The sequence below is a fragment of the Uranotaenia lowii genome, chromosome 2 (genome assembly GCF_029784155.1).
Source record: "Uranotaenia lowii strain MFRU-FL chromosome 2, ASM2978415v1, whole genome shotgun sequence".
NCBI classification, from domain to species: Eukaryota; Metazoa; Arthropoda; class Insecta; order Diptera; family Culicidae; genus Uranotaenia; species Uranotaenia lowii.
Genome location: NC_073692.1, coordinates 194652323 through 194668252, shown reverse-complemented (window position 1 = coordinate 194668252; position 15930 = coordinate 194652323).

The window sequence follows — 15930 nt, the reverse complement described above, 5'->3', positions numbered from 1 at the left end:
AGATATTCTGGGTAAGAATATCAAAGTACTCATTGAGAAATGAGTACTTTCCCGGCTAGGGAATATAAGATGTGGAAGTGACAATTAGCTATCGCTAATTAATATAGTTGTAATCTAATGACCTCATAGACGAAACATGAATAAAGATAACTCTATTCCACCACTGAAACCTGCGTTTTTCAACAAAACTTTTCACAAAAAATGAAGTTACTGAACAAGAACTGAATACAAGTTCAAAGCTTGAATGTTATTGTCAAAATATTGATTTTGACAAGGTTATTTTTTCAAAAACGTTGTATTGGAAAGACGTTTCATCTTTCCATATAGCACCTTCCAGCAATCGTAATGAATATTATCGCATAACTACCACCCCCCTCCCCCCTCCGGCTCCCAAAATAATACTGTGCCTGGGAGGTCTAGCCGCTAGCGAATACGCTGGCGTGAGTCTGGTTTTGGTATGCTAGGCGTAATGGGTTCGATTACGGATATCGGCAGAAAACTTTTAGGTCCAAATCACATAAATGACCAACAGGTAAGATGTGCTTCCTTGAAATTCTCATATATAAGAATGTTCAATCAGTTTTCCAGGTCAGGACCTGATTGACTTGTTCTTCCAAAATGTACTTTCATCAACATAAGTAATACATTTACTCGATAACAGATCAAACGAAGCCTTGGGGTTCGGATGTAGTGTAAGGTGCATTGGAAATTTGCCGAACTAATTGATCTTTATGAAGAGATTAACCACCGTAATGTTTGTATGTTACTTTAATTTGTCGGCCTTAGCGGTGAAAAGTGATGTCCTTTATAGTAGGGACATCTAAAGCTTATGAAATTTTATAGGTGGATAGAAGGTTAGATGAAAATGAAAGATGTTGAAAATGAGCGGGTAGAATTTTATTTAGAAGCATATCATCACATATCAAATTTTTGTTCCTCACGGGCCTACTACTATGAAGCAGTAGATACAGATAGAGTTGCATCTACTACCACACATTAGTAGGCCAAGCGTGGTCCGCCCCACAAGGGAAAAACTTGCAGTGCGGACGAACAAAAAGATGATATGTGATCGCTCAGATATACTCCCTTTAACTCAGAAACGCATCTATCGATGCATAAGTCTTCTCAGTTTGTTATCTTCGCATTTGTTACATCCGGGGTTTGGATGCGAAACGGTACGGTCGATAGTCTGATAGTGACCTATCACCGATGCTATGATGTCGTGTTTTTATTTTCTTTTTGGCCAAAGTTATTTAATTTTTATGAAGAGATTAACCACCGTAATGTTTGTATGTTACTTTAATTTGTCGGCCTTAGCGGTGAAAAGTGATGTCCTTTATAGTAGGGACATCTAAAGCTTATGAAATTTTATAGGTGGATAGAAGGTTAGATGAAAATGAAAGATGTTGAAAATGAGCGGGTAGAATTTTATTTAGAAGCATATCATATGGGCTCATTTTCAACATCTTTCATTTTCATCTAACCTTCTATCCACCTATAAAATTTCATAAGCTTTAGATGTCCCTACTATAAAGGACATCACTTTTCACCGCTAAGGCCGACAAATTAAAGTAACGAACTAATTGATCTAAATAATGTATGTAAGCACATACTTAGGCAGAACTTAGGGGAATCCGTGCACCCATGGTGGATAACCAACATACTTAGGTACTAACCCCAGCTAAATTGTGTCCAGACACTAGGTTTACGAAGTTCTTGAGCTTTAACTACAATTAGAGCTGGATAAATTAGGAATAAGCATTTATTTCTAGCTGTCTTGTATGAGGAAAAGGTATAACCATTTCATGTTGTTGCAAATTTGCAACAATTAATATTTTGGCTAAATCCTCGAAATATCAGAAAAAAATATATTTTTCCATTATTTTTCCTTTCATGTACTTATCATTGCGCACTATTGAGAATTTTTTCAAGAAAAAATAAAAAATCATTAAATGAAGGGTTAATGCTTTTGCAATAACTGCTTTATTATACTTGGGGTCCAGATGAAAATTCATTCGCCAGTTTTTTTTTAACGGCAGTTTATTCCTGGATTCAAATTTTGAATCAGACGACAGAAAAATTGTTTGTTCATACTGATTTTTAACACGTTGACGGACAGTTGCGTCTATAGCCGTCAAGACACTGCGGCTGTAGCAGCACAAATGTGCATTTACCAGCGCACAAGTAAAAGCCTAGTGTCATGTCTTCGAAAAAAAAATTTAGTAGGGTAGGTGTACCCTCCTCCGTCGTATCCCTATGATTCGTCGCAATTCAAGAATGCATGTTTATGCATATAGTGCCAATTTTCGAATTTCACTTGTTTCTACTGTCCGTCAACGTGTTGTTTTTGCAAATGTTTTTGCAATTATTATGTTAGGTACTAAACATTGGATCGAGACGAAATTCCATACACGGAAGTTTTTCAGGACGATGTCACGTCCTGTGACCTTTAACATGTGCTGAGGTCAACGACCTTCGAACTGGTAGGTGATATTGGACTTGACCTTTCTGGTCTAAAGGAACTACGATGGAAACGACCAATTAGTAGGGCTTCAAAAATATAAAACTGATTTGATTTGGGATTCAGTTGTGGACTTTAGGGCTAGTTGCTATAAATTCAATTTCTCTACTTTCAGACGAAGGATCTTTTCTTGATTTGAAATCTTTTATCAGACGACAGAAAATGGGGTCGTTTATATTATCTTTTATGAAATTATTTTATCGGTTCTATCAGTGAAATATGTGTGAGTGAGATATGTACGCGAGTGAGGCGATTCGTTTACCATGGTATAATTGGCTAACGTGCCAATGTACTGAAGCGGATATTGCGGGTTTAAGTCGGTGAGCCGTTGTATCTTTTCAAAAAATTCACGATATTTATGGTTTTTCTTTTTATGATCTGATTCATTGATTTGATAATTTTCAGATACATAATGTCCCAAAAGCGAATTCAGAACATTATATTTGATAGATAGAATGTTGATATAGGGCCCTATTACATAAGACGAGTCACGAGTCATTTTACTCGAGTGAGCCATTTTGGTATTACAGAAGTCGAGTCAAGTCGAATTTCAGTCCAGTAGCTCGACTGAGTCGACTGCTTGAAAGTTCGTGAATCAGCTGTCACGATTTAACAAGTCAAGTTTGCTTTAATCCGGTTTTTTAATTCGATCAGTTTCACTGGACTACCGTAATACGACATTGCGCTCGACTCGACAGTGACAGGTAACTCGACTCGTTTTATGTAATAGGGCCCATATTTTTGTTTTCCTCATTGTAAGGGATTAAAATTCAAATTAATTCAGGCACGCTTTTCTTAGCAAAATTTCGATTTGAATGTAACTGTTGAAGTCATGACATGGAACTTTTGATTGCATACTTATTTAACTAAGTTGACAATCCATAGAACATCAAAAAGGTGTTTCAGTTTTTTCCTTAGAAGACGAACAAAAGTTCGTTTGAATGCAATATAAACAAAACAAGTAACAGTTACAAGTAGCATCAACAAACGGAGAAGAAAATCCATTTTATCAAAGTAAATACGGCAATCAACTAGCAAAGCAAATCTGATGCACAAAAATGTCATTTAATCCTGCAATTTTCAATTACCTCTGAAGAGTGCTGGCCTAAACGATTCCGTAACAGGATCTGAAAGGATTTCCTTGTGATAGGAACGTACCAGTCACGCAAAATTCTAAAACAACTAAATGCTGTTTGTTCCAGCTTCTAAAAAATTCCGATTGATGTAAATGAGTTTTCCCCCCTTCTCGTCTGCACATTCGGGACGGAAGCGATGGTTTGGAATGTGGAAAACGCTTCACACCCAGCAATTCGATTCCTTTTTTTTCTATCCTCTCGCAATTTTTTTTCAACTAGATGGAGGACAAACCATGCATCAACATAAACATAAATACCAGATCAAACAGTTTATACTGACGATGTAAAACGTGTCACATCTAGATATATTAGTGAATGCATCATCATCAAGATGCAGCAAGTGTTTCATCGTTTTGTTCACCTTTCATAAGTTTTTTTTTCGATTTAATCAATGTAAGGAGGTTTTATCGTCGATTATGTGTTGTGAGCCTACTTGGTTGAATAACTAAATACCGAATCAAAGCAATCGAAAGATTCCCTTCAATTCAATCTCGGTATAAAAAAAAGTTAAGATATTTCGATAGCAACTTACTATCTTCTTCAGTGAGCATTTTCGATTTTCTAAAAAAATTTCTGTAATATTCTACAATTGAGATGTAAATATTGAGAACTAAACTTTTTGTGTAAAAATTACCAAGCATTAATTTGACAAAATGAACAATCAGTTGTATAACAACCAAAATGGCAGAAAGAAGTGGATAAAGTACTATGAAAAATTAACTGGTTTACATGCTAATTTCGCGTTTATTCTCCGATAATACCAATCATAATTTGTAATGATAATAATCTTTTGCCACTGCTTCTCCCGAGCTATAAAATTAATCTTCATTACAAATTTCATTTCATGAGCTCACCCAGTTCGCTCCTCGTGTCCGCAATGAGAAAAGATGATAATAATATCTTTGGCGCTGCTACAATCGTTCGTTTTTGATCCACCACGTCAAATTCTCTGGAGAGGGTGTCGACAGACAATAACTGCGCGATGCTACAGAACAAACTACGACACTGAAACCAAAACTTTGGATTGGATTAACTTGTTATATTACACCAGCAGCAACAGCAGAAGCGAGCGACCAAGCGGAGTGAAACATCGAGACGGGACCACCCCTTTTCCCTGGCAGCTGTTTCAGTACCTAGTGGATTCAGTCAGCAGTGGCGATGGAGAAAAGCCGCAGGGATATTTGCCGAATCAAACCAACCGTCAGCTTGTAAGCAAGCAAACCTGTCCGCCAATTTAGGTAGCTAGGAGGACTCGCTGTTTGTTCTGTGGGATAGAGGAAGTTTTCCACCCTGCTCAAACTGTGCAATACCAGCTCAGGCACGAAAATGTGCCATGATTTTCCTTTCTGACGTCTGCGACGAGTCGGAGGAGCCATCAGGGTTGCTAAGAAATTTAAAATAATGAAATGTAACTAAAAGATTTGAACAGAATAGAGTAGCTAAGCAGATAGTGTTAAGAGAGTTTGGGCTCAAGAGAAACTTGCTTATTAATTAAAAAAAATTCGTGATAGCTCAACGCCAAATTTTATTAGTGTTATTTGAATCCAAATCGATTACAAAACAGTTGCGTTTCAAGATATGCTTGATAATGTTCTTTCTCAGCTCTCTGTTTTTTTTTAAATAACTTGGTTTTAAACCACTCCAGAAAATATAAAACGAAATCTTTGTATGGGTTGTGTCAGCATTTAATAACCTGTCCGGATCTCCGAAGCTAAATATCCTTCATAAATAACGTGTAACCATGTTGTAGAAAATTGTATAAATCATCAAGAAACATAAAATTGATGCATAATTTGAAACATTCTCAAACAACCATTCAAGATAATACGTTAACAGAAAGCATCTCCCAGCAAAGACAAAACAGCACGTTAGGGTCAATTTTCTTTTCCATGGGTTGTGTATTTCGGTCCCAATTTATCCTCTTACGTAAAGTTAACGATATGTATTAGGTACAGATTACCTTTTCTGTGATTTTTCTCTCTGGTTTGTTTCACTTTTGTCTTAATTCGAACTCATGAATAGAAACCAACATTAGGTCAGTTATCCTGATCGTTACTGGAATTATCAAAGATATTATCATTTTCTCAAATCTATCTATCCTCTAACTCGCTGAACAATTTGAAGATGTATCCTCAACTTACCTCCAAACTCATTTTTAATTTCAAACTTTTCATGTAACCCGCTTGGTTCGAATCGGTCTAATATTGGGCTATCCTCTCGATGTGTCTTTTTCTTTTTTTTTTCAAACTATATTCTCAATTCGGAACTTAAAATCATTAGTCCTGCAGTCCGTCGACTTTCCTCTCTGTTTCCTCCCATCTCAAACTGTCCTCGCAACACGTTTGATCATTTATTTTAATAAAATACTTTTTTATATTTTATTAATCTTTCATACTCTTCACACGACAAACACTTTTTTTTAATTTGAAAGTTCAAAATAAAAATGGTTCAAGTCGTCTTCTAGACTCGTTTCATTGTTCTGTACTATCTCAGGGTGACTCCTCAATCCGGTTGATTATTTATTTGATCAGATATTAAAGCTGTCCTCTCAACATAATTTCTTAATTTCAAGCTATCTTCTCAAATCACTTCATTGTTGAATCTTATCTCAACCTGTTTTCTCAATCCGCTAGATTTTCAATTCGATAAGATATTAAAGCTCGACCCACTTTTTTTTTAAATTTCAAGTTGTCTTCTCGACTCGCTTTGAATTGCTATTTTGTCTCAAGCTGTCCTCTCAATCCGCACCATTATCAATTCGATAACCTTTAAAGCTGTCCTCTTTATTCGCCTTTCAATTTCAACCTTTTGCTCAACTTGCTTGAAATTTCTAAAGATATGTTCAGACTGGCCTTTCAACTCGCTTTTCAATTTCAAACTGTCCTCTCAACTCACTTGAATTATCTATCGATATGTTCAGGCTGTCCTCTCAACTCACCTTTTCAATTTCAACCTGTACTCTCAACTCGCTTAAAATTTCTATCGATATGTTCAGGCAGTCCTCTCAAATTGCCTCCAAATTTTTAGCTGTCCTCTCAACTCGCTTGATATTTCTATCGATTTATACATGCTGTCCTCTCAATTCGCCTTTTCCAATTTCAAGCTGTCTTCTCAACTCGCTAGGTTCGAGTTGTCCTCTCAACTCACTTGAATTATCTATCGAAATGTTAAAATTGTCTTCTCAACTCGCCTTTTTGATTTCAAGCTGTCGTCTCAACTCGCTTGAAATTTCTATCGATATGTTCCCATCCACTCAACTCGCCTTCCAAATTCAAGGTTTCCTTTCAATCCACTTGAAACTGAAAGCAGTTCTATTACTTTTGTTAATGAAACGTGATTTAAGCTGAATGTATTTTTTTGTCTCTAATTTCCAGTTTCGACATTATTTCATAACTTGCTCATTTGCTTTTTCCATAAATTTAAGCAACTTACATTTCACATAATTTTGTACTGGGTAATTAATAAATTTCCTGGTTTTTTAGCAAGTGTTCAGTCCACCAAGCGGACTGAAGCACGAGAAAACCCGAGAGAATGCAGAAAACCTGATGCGCGCCGCCCGAGTAGCGAGAGCTATAAAAAAAGCGGTTGCGGTCCAGCAGAGCGAGTTTTGATCCAACCGTCGAGCGAACAACAACATCGTGGGAGAGCCGAGAGCGGCTTAAGAAGAGAGCCAGCCAGCAGTGGGCTGCACCACTGGGCCACCGGAAGGAAGCGTTGCTCGTAGCGACAAGTGAATAAAAAGTGAAGTGATTCCTGTACACAGGGTCGCCAACATTTTTTTTTCAAAAAGCAGGGAACTGATGAAATAAAAATCAGGCAAAATCAGGCTACGTCAACGCAACGGAAAATCCGCTCAAAGTGATGACCTTTTTTTTTGATCATCGCTCCACATTTTTATTCTAATATATGTTGTGAGCCTACTTGGTTGAATAATTCTACTGAATCAAAGCAATCGAAAGATTCAATTTAATTTTTTATTAAATAAGAATTCAGGGGAATCTTTCGACTGCTTTGATTCAGTCACATTTTCACTTTTTCACTTCAGCAATAGTACCTAATCCAGTTCCTTATTACCCAGTTTTCATCACATTCGCAAATATCAGGCAAAATCAGGCATTTTTTTAAAAAAATCAGGGAAATTTAATGGCTTATCAGGTTATCAGGCTGAGCTTCGAAAAATCAGCAAATCCTGAAAAATCGGGCACATTGGCATCTCTGCCTGTACATAGAAAAAAAGAGAGAAATATATCAACAATGAAGTGTCTATAAAAGATCGTGTCCTCGTTGCTCCGCCCCACACTCTTGCTCCGATGCCATCATCAATCGGCTCTTTTCAGAGCCCCACTTAGAGAGAGTTTGACGTCGCGGCTTTGGCCTCCAGGTACAGTCCGAGGACTTGCCTCCACTGGTGAGACAACCACCAGGCTCGCTCCCGCAGGTTGAGTGAGTCCCATCAGTGGTCGTATTGCCAAGCGCCGCACCCACAGTCCACTTATGGTTGTTCATGGCCCAACAGCAAGTTTGATAACAATTATTTCAGCGTGAATCGTTTATCAAATTTGTTTACTTTTTTTTCAATTTTAAATAAATAATTTTTCGTTTTTTAGGTTTACGAGAAATTACTGGCCATGGTCGTCAAAAGTGCAGAACAGTCCGTAGCTCCGAAGGTCGGAAGCTGCTCTGGGGTGCACCCGGTTCATGAGCTGCCGGAAGAACGACAAACACTTCTGACTTTCTCGCTTTCTCGCCGACCAGAGGTGCCAGGTGTCATGATTTATCAGGATTTGTCCTAATTTTCGTGAGACCGTCCTGATTTGTTAAACTGTCCTGATTTTTAAAATAGTCTTTAAAATCTACTGAATTGTCTTGATTTCAAAAAAAATATCTAAATTATAATTGAATTTAAAGTTTGATCAGCACGACATCGAACAAATCTTTAATACATTTTTTTAACCCTTTAACCGATGATAATCTTTTCTTCAAAAATATTATAATGGTGTATTTATTTATGCAATCTAAGCAGAAAAAGTTATGTCCTGAAAACTCCTGATTTATTCTCCATGGTGTCCTGATTTTAGAAAAAAACACCTGGCATGACTGCGTGCACGCTTGGAGTGAATGACCCGATATCGCTTTCATCCATTCACACAGTAATAAAATAATGTTTTACGAGCAGCCTAGAATTGTAGATTCCAAATGTGCATCTTTATTTAAGACTAGCTGATTTTACCCGGCTTTGCTCGGGTTCACAAAAATATAAATCGAAATGAGTCGTTTGACTTTTTGTTCATCATTATAACAAATTGGACCATGTTTGGCCATGTGAGCTTTGTTAGTTTTGTTAGTCTTCTTAAAGTTTTAATTGGGATTATAAGCAAAGTTTATCGTTTGCATATTATTGAATAACTAATAGTTTTTAGGTTTGCTAATAGGTTTGCTAATATGCTAATCAAAATTTGAGGTTAGTCCGGTCTTGCCCGGTTTCCCGGATTTTGTTGCGAAAAGCCCGAATTTTGCCCGGATTCATTCACATCATTTTTAAACGTAACATAAACTGAGATTTTATAATTATTATAATTTTTAACTTTTAGGTTAAGAAAGAAGTTTTAAATGGCAAGTTTTAGAAATAATCATGACCCGTGTTTGGAAGCTTGATATACAATTTGAAATCTGCTGATGTGGTTTGTAGAAAAAAAATATTGCAAGTATATTTTTCGTTATTTTTACTGAATAATTTCGCGGTTTTGACCAAGTGTGCCCGGATATTGCCAGGATATCGGTTTGAACATTTTGAACATTCTGGCAAACTTATTCTATCACTTTCTTTAGGAAACTTGAATTGATTTACCAATTTTTTTAACAAATTAAAACATTTTTTTTATCTTTTCCATGGGTTGTCTAGTGAAAATCCCATGTATTAAGCTTGTAAACAAATTTTAACGACCTCTTTTCAAGATCTCCCCGTAGAATGAAATACCCATTTAAGTTTTATTTTGTACTTCTAGATAGATTTCCGCTTAAACCTCTGCATGTTTTCAATGTGCTTTTTGAGTTTTCTTTTAATTGGATGGTAGAATTGAATACATCGATGATCAATAATAACTTAAAATTTAAAAATTTACAAATAAAATTGAATTGTACAAAACTAAAAACTTCAGATTAAATTACTAAAAGTCTCGTGCGTTGGATTTGGTTTTAATTTTTTTTTTGCATAAAATGAACGTTTAATTGTCTTATTCCTATTGAAATTAAATCCCTACACGGTAATCAAAGTGAAGAATTCCGAAAATATGATAATGGATGGTTCCTAAAAGCTGGAACATTAGTTTTCAGTCCAAATAGTTATTCATCTGAAGAAGTCAATTCATAATGAACATGAATTAATGTATCCATACTTTACACACTGCATATTCTAGTAGATTCTCAACCACTGTTCTTTTCAATATATTTCTAACAGGCGAGAATTTTTTTTTAACCTAAATGAAGGCTCATTATTGCAATCAAATGCCTCGCACCGATGCCACGTGCTTTGAACAGTAGAAGGAAAAACACCAGCCAAAATTTCTCCAATCAAATTTTTTATGCTCAGCAGCCTTTGATTTGCTTTCCAGTACACGTGAACTTTGGATGGTCGTTTCTAATGCCTGGCCCATGGTGATTTTGAAAACAATCCCGCCAAAGGAAACGAAAATCGGTTCGCAAAATGGGTGCCATGACTTTAGGTTCGTGGGAATAAAAACGTAAGTTGTATGGGAGGGTCTCTTTTCTTAGATGGGAGGGGCTCAAAACTATTACCTCGACCTTTCTCATGTCCGTTTACATCACTGTACCAAATTTCAAGCTGATTGGTTAAGCGGTGTGGATTTGTATAAGGTGCATATATATATACAAACATATATAGCCCAACTCATCTTTAGGGGAGAATGAGGATACTTGATCCCTGGGGATACTTGATTCCTTAGCTATATCTCGAAACTGGAATGTCTTACAAAGATCAAATGTTCTAGAAAAATGTGCCAAAATGAGCAAAATAACAATGCTTGCAGTTTAAATTTTTTTAACAAAATAATTGTTTGAGTAATTGAACTTTGTTTGAAAAATTTTACAAAATGTAACTTGAAGATATTTTTTCTTCACTTTAAAATGTTCCTTACATGGGAAAATTATGAAAAAAAATATTTGTTCCAATGTATCAATCGTTCGAGCGTAAATGAACTTCATAATGCCATATTTTCAAAGCAATGGAAAACTCTCAACTTTTTTCAGAAAAAGTTTTCTAAAATGTTGATTATGGGTACAATTGATCCCTAGAGTTGGGTTACAATTGATCCCCCTTCCAAACGGCATATTGTTCTACTGAATTCATCGTTTTGATAGCTGATTACGAAATTACTAATATTTATCCAAAAACTAATATTTATCAAACAATTGTCTGAAGAAAAGAGCAAAAATTATTAATTTTCTATTTATTATAAAAAAAGGCGCCTTTAAGTATGCAATGTTATTAGCGTTGAGACAAAGTTATAGAATTTTCTTCTAATGTCTGCTATAAATTGTGGAATGAGAACAAACATGACCAAAATAGTCAATTAACATTCTATCTTGGGGTTTTGTTTGATTTTTATACCAGGATTAGGGCTTCCTGAATAAAAGATCAAGTTTCCTTCAATAGGGGATCAAGTATTATTATATATTATATTTTTGTAGCGGCCCACCACACTCCCCCACACCAAAAGGCTCAATTGAGCCTCCTGGTAATGGACGCTACTGTTCTCAGCATGTCTGGCAGCAAAAGGCATTAAAAAGTTATACGCGAGCAAAATTTAATTCATGCTGAGAACGCAATAATAGGTTGTTTAATGCGGGGAAATGTGACTATACTAATTAAACTAACTGACACCATGAATCTCAATGGAAAGAGATTTCCTTTTAAGAGATTCATGTTAAAATTAAATTTTACTATTCTTTACAACAACAATAAAACAAATTTACAAAAAAAATAAAATTAATAAGATTTTAAATGTTATACTAAATTTTACATAAATTATTGCTACAAAAATTTAAAAATAGGTACTTAAGACTAACTTTGTTCGACTTTTTTTAACGACTTAATTTAGTTTTGAATATTTGGAGTAACTTGTTTTTGAACATGGAACGAGAATTGGTTTCTTTTAATTCGTTAGGTAAGGAGTTATATTTTGTAGGACCAATGAAAGAAATCCTTTTCTGACCTAAACTGGTAGATGATCGACATCGTTGTAATTGATTTAAATGGCGAGTATTATGTGTTCTTATTGCAGTCGAGAAATGAATATTTCGGATGATCGTTGTTGAGTGTAAACTATCAAAGACGTACATTATAGTTTGAAAGTCACAAATGTCTACTAGAGGTAAAATATTATGGGATGTGGTTGAGTAGATGAGTCTAGTTGGATAAAGCAAAGGAAGCTTGTAGATATTTTTTAAACACCGATTTTGTAACGTTTGAAGTTTTTGGAGATTTGATTGTGATGCGCGTCCCCAAACTAGTATAAGATAATTTAATAAAGAGTGAATGTGTGCATAGTAAAATTTGAGCAGAACATGTTGAGGTATGAAGTTTCTTAATCTCCAAAGTACACCACAGAGGGGGGAAATTTTTTTCTCTAAATTTTGTATGTGGCAATTCCAAGAAAGAGTTTCATCTAAGTGTAACCCGAGATATTTAAAGTTCTTGACCTTGAGTATCACAAACTCGTTAAGGTGTGGGTCCCGGTGGGGAGGTAAAATTTTTCTAATAGAATGAAATAACATGTACTTTGTTTTTTTGTAGTTTAATGAAAGAAGATTACTGTTAAAATACATGGATAACAATTTAAGATCATGTTCTAAATTGTCTATGATTGTGATTGGGGATTTCCCTGTATAGAAAAGAGCTGTATCATCAGCGAATAACCTAGCTGTCCCTTTTAGTGGAAGATTACATATATCATTGATGTATAGAAGAAAAAGAATCGGCCCTATATTGCTGCCTTGAGGCACACCAACGCAGATGTTTTTAGATTCACTTTCTGTTCCATCAATAACGACAAATTGTTTTCGGTTATTAAGATAGCTACGAATTAAATCATTAGCTAATCCCCTTATTCCATATTTGTGCATTTTAGCCAACAAAATTTCGTGATTTAGCGTATCGAATGCTTTCTTTAAATCGAGAAATAATGCACCAACTATATTTTTCGAATCGATTTCCTTAATTATAGAGTCAACTAACTCAGAGATTGCAACGAGTGTGCCAGATCCAGGTCTAAAACCGTATTGTAGTTTATAAAGGATATTGTTTTGATCAAGAAAATTTATAATTCTTTTTACCATTAATTTCTCAAACACCTTACTGAAAACACTAAGAGTTGAAATTGGCCGGTAGTTATTAGCATCATCCGAATCACCTGACTTAAAAATAGGAGTAACTTTGGCTATTTTAAGGCACTCTGGAAAGCTGCCTGTTTCAATGATTAAGTTGAAAAATTTCGTTAAAATATAAGAAAATGGAACGTTATTATTTTTTAACACGCTTGTAGGGAAACAGTCTGGTCCGCAACTTTTTTTGTTTTTAAGAGACAGTATGATCAGATTAACTTCATTTTCATCGGTTGGTTGTAGGAACAAAGAGTTTCGCACCTCATTTATATTAGATAAAACATCAAATTCCGATTCAGTGGGAATTTCCTTGGCAAGATCTGATCCAATTGAAGAAAAATAACTGTTAAATTTATCAGAAACATGTTTTTTGTCAGTTATAAGCTCACCATTGTCTGTAAGCTGAATTTGCGACGATTGAAGTCTCCCCTAACTTCAGAAAAATCGCAATTTTTTTACTCCCACGAAAATGCTTCTAGTTCATGAACGGGTTCAAGTATCGTTCTAATTTTAGGAGCATAGAAACTTGAAGTTACAAGCTGTCAGAAAATGTCAAAAACGGCAAGTTCCTAAATTTTTCCAAAAAGATATGGTGAAAATAAGAAAAGGGGATCAAGTATCCCCACTCTCCCCTATATATTAGATTATATTTTTGAGAATGATTCAAAATTATCTTTTGAAAAAAGATTAAATTAAATTAACGAAATTTGTAGGGGAGATAAGGGCGTAATGGCCACCTTAAGGAAAACGCTTATATAACTATAGAAATAGCTATAATATGGAGGTAACATTATTGTTTCGTATTCAGACACTTGAAAAGCCCATTTCCTTACGGGCTGAAACTTGAAAAACTAGATGAAAACGTTAAAAAATACATTTTAAAAAATTTTGCCAAAAGGTGAAAACCAGCCACTGTAGGGGCATAATGAGAACACCCCCCCCCCCTCAACCCCCCCCCCCCCCCCCCCCAAGGGCAGTATAAGCATTATTAATCAGGACACGATGGGCGTTTTCTGCCGGGGAATCTAGTAACGAATTCAACTCGATGAAGTCAGGTGAGTCGTAGATTCCTCAAACAAAGCAATAACAAAATAATCTAGGTCTTTTTGTAGAATACAAACAATTCACACACGCTCATACATTATGTTTCTGGTGCTTTGTTTGGCGGATGATGCTACCAGCCGTATAATGTAACAATCAAAAAAATCGATCATGAATTGTAAATGGAAAAAAAATCACCTTGAACAGAAATCGAACTCAAGTCTTTTGATTACGTCTCCGACACCTTACCAATAGGCTAAATCGTCGAATGTAAACTAGTCAAGTTGTGGCTCTATAAATCAATTTTAATTTACTGCTAGATTCCACGGCAGAAAATGCTCATGCTTCAGTGATGTTAAAAAAATGTGGTCAATTGAATGAAGATGGATAGAAAGATACAAACCCAGATTTTGTTTCCCACGTACTCTAAACTGATGAATTTCAAAATTTCCGAATGCCATGTTAACAAAACATTAGCAGCACAACTTTAAGCTAATGTGAACACAATGTGCGAAGCTGATTACATTTTAAAATTTACAAAGCCGAGGAAGAAGATCAATTACACTATTCTTATCATATTTGAGCAACCTGAAAGTTTGTGGATTCCAAAACTGTACCTGCACTTAATGCGATTAGGATGGGAGCATTTCTCTTTTGGATTGTTTCTAGACTAACAGATATTTGTATACAAAGATTTTAAAAGCTTTACTTGAAAACTTTTACATGAGTTTTGAATGCGAGCTCCATTTTTAATGGAAGAGAGATATTGAAAACCCGTCTTGAGTCAAAATGAAAATGTTGGGTTTTCTAAGATATTTTCTAGGTCTTTTTATACACCTTCCATGAAACAAACAAGAACGACACCTGGAACACAAAAATAAAAGATAGGATTTTTATTGTTTACTCCTACCATTGACATCCATATTTTAAAAATATTCTAAATGACTGTACCGAAGGGATAAATTATAATCTATTTTTCAGTTTAAGGATGAAAAACATCCTCAATATAATTAACTAATCAAGTTTCACTTGATTGAGAACCCAAAATTTCAGGATAAAATTTCTCGGAAGCAAAAATACAGCTTGCGCTGTCGATCGCCATGGTTCACCATAACACATCAGTTTTAATATTATTACAACTTAACTAGAGGAATTTCGGAGCCCATACTTAATTTTACAAAAATATTCATAAATAATTGAAAAATATTAAATTTTCCAGTATAAAGCTTAAACTTCATTTTGGCAATTATAAAAAAAATTCAACGATTTTTTTTTCAATTTTTCGCCTATAATCTTTAACAAAAAAAGTTTTTAATTAATTTTTTCAAACTTTTTTTTTTTTATTTTTAACCACTGTGCAGGGCTCAGCTACGAAAGAATTTCCGTCAAGTGCAATGTTCCAAAATATACTGAAGTGTTTTAAAAACATGTGAAATATGTTGAAATAAACTATTCGTTTTTGCAATTTAACACATTTTTGCATTGAAAACAAGATACAGCAAAAATGGGATGTACACCAAGGGTTTTTTTTACTTACGTACCTCGTAAAAAAACCAAGCAAAAAAAATCGTTTCAATTCCCAAAAACCGTGTAAAAAACCTTTTAATTTCTGCGGCTCTGAAACTTGAAACAATAAGACACGTAGCTTGACATTTGACCCTGAGACCTGAGACTTCTTCTTCTTCTTCTTCTTCTCTGTTTGTGGTTTCCCACACTTGAGTTTCTTCGGTGAGAGGAAATTCGCTGGACTGGTAGCATCAACCTCAAACTTGAGACTTGAGACTTTAGACTTAAGACATGAGACCTGAGATCTGAGACCTGCGAACTGGTACC